This window comes from Cynocephalus volans, chromosome 4 (genome assembly GCF_027409185.1).
Source record: "Cynocephalus volans isolate mCynVol1 chromosome 4, mCynVol1.pri, whole genome shotgun sequence".
Classification (NCBI taxonomy): domain Eukaryota; kingdom Metazoa; phylum Chordata; class Mammalia; order Dermoptera; family Cynocephalidae; genus Cynocephalus; species Cynocephalus volans.
This window is the reverse complement of record NC_084463.1, coordinates 150302522-150304474: the sequence shown is the minus strand read 5'-3', so window position 1 is coordinate 150304474 and position 1953 is coordinate 150302522.

The window sequence follows — 1953 nt, the reverse complement described above, 5'->3', positions numbered from 1 at the left end:
ATAAAGATGAGAGAATGTTTGGAACATTTTAGTGATTGGTTAAGTGGTTGTGACCAGAATGCTGATAGAAACGTGGACAGTAAAAACCATGCTGATGATGAGGTCCCAGATAGAAATGAGGAATTTACTGGGAATTGGTCAAAATATCAACTGTGATAAACCATTGCAAGAAACTTGGCTGCATTGTATCCATGCCCTTGGACTTTGTGGAAGTTGGGACTTAAGAGTTGTGAACCAGAATGTTTGGCAGAAAAAATTTCCAAGCAGCAAAGCATTAAGGAAGCTGCATGGCTACTTGTAACAGGAAATGCTGAGTTATGGTGGCCAAGGCATGACATATAGCCAGAATTTGAAAAGGAAGCAGAGCATAAATATTTGGAAAATTTGCAGCCTGGCCATGTGGTAGAGAAGCAGAGAGTAGGAGAAAAATGCAAGTGGGAAGCAGATAAACTGGATGCTAAAGACATTAGCTCCGTGGTGAGGCAAGCAGATGCTAATAACAAAGACAACAGGAAAAAAAATCCCTAAAGGCATTTGAGAAGTCTGGAAGGGTGCCCCACCCATCACAATCCCTGAGCACTAGAAGGACTGAGTAGTCCCAGAGGACAGACCTGGGGTGCAGCTGCCCCCAGGAACCTGCTCCCTACATCCCAGCTGCTCTGGCTGGAGCAGCTCCAAGTGTGGTTCATGCAGCAGCTGTGGAGAGTAGAAGCCTGAAACCTCCATGGTGTCTACATTATGTTAAGTCTGCAGGCCTGTAGGACATGAGAGCAGTGGAGGTGTGGCAGCCTCCACCCAGATTCAAGAGGATGTATGGAAAAGCCTGGTGGCCCAGGCAGAGAATTGCCACAGCGGTGGAGCCACCACAGAGACTATCTAGTAGAGCAATACCAAGCAGAAAAGTGGGGTCAGAGCCACCACAGAGAGTCCCCATCAGGAAAATGTCTATTACAGCCAAGGCAGCAGAGCTGCCACCAGGAACCCAGAACTACAGTGCCACTGGTAATGTGTAACACAGGCCTAGAAAATGTGCAGGCATAGTGCAGCCCAGTTGGCTGTACCTGGCAGAGCTGTGGGAATGACGCTGCCTGAGGCTTTGGGGACCCACATGCAGCATTGTGCCCAGAATGCAGGACTTGGAGTCAAAGAAGATTATTTTGGAGCTTTAAGACTTAATGTCTGCCCTGCTGGGTTTCAGACTTGCTTGGGACCTGTCTCTCCTTTCTTCTGGCCTATTCCTTTCTTTTAGAATGGGAGCATTTACCCAATGTCTGTTCCACCATTGTATCTTGGAAGTAGAAAAATTTGATTTTGTTTTCACAGGTTCACAATTGGATGAACTTTTGCCTTTGGTCTCAGATGAGACTTTGGTCTTTGGATTTTAGACTTTTTGTGTGTGTGTGTGTGCTAGACCAAGCTAAGACTTTTGGGACTGTTGGAATGGAATGACTGTATTTTGTACGTGAGAGGGAACATGAGTTTTGGGGGCCAGGGGCAGAATAATGTAAGTTGGATGTGTTGTCCCCTCCAAAACTCATGTGGAAATCTGATTCCCAATGTGGCAGTGTTGGAAACTGATTGAGTCATGGGGCTGGATCCCGAATGAATAGATTAATGCTCTCCCTGGGGGAGGGGAGATTAATGTGTGAGTTCTCACTCTGTTAGTTCCTGTGAGATCTGGTTGTTTAAAAAGACCCTGACACCTCCCCCCCTTCCTCTCACAATATGATCTGCTTGTAGCTGCTGCTTTCTTCCATGAGTAGAAGCAGCCTGAGGCCCATGCCAGATGCACCTGTCCCAGAATCATAAGCCAAATAAACCTCTCTTCCTTTTAAATTACCCAGTCTCAGGTAATTCTGTTACAGCAACAGAAAATGGACTAATACACCATGAAACATGGTATAGTAACAAAGAAGAAAATATATAAAAACACCTAGCATTTGGTAAAAATTC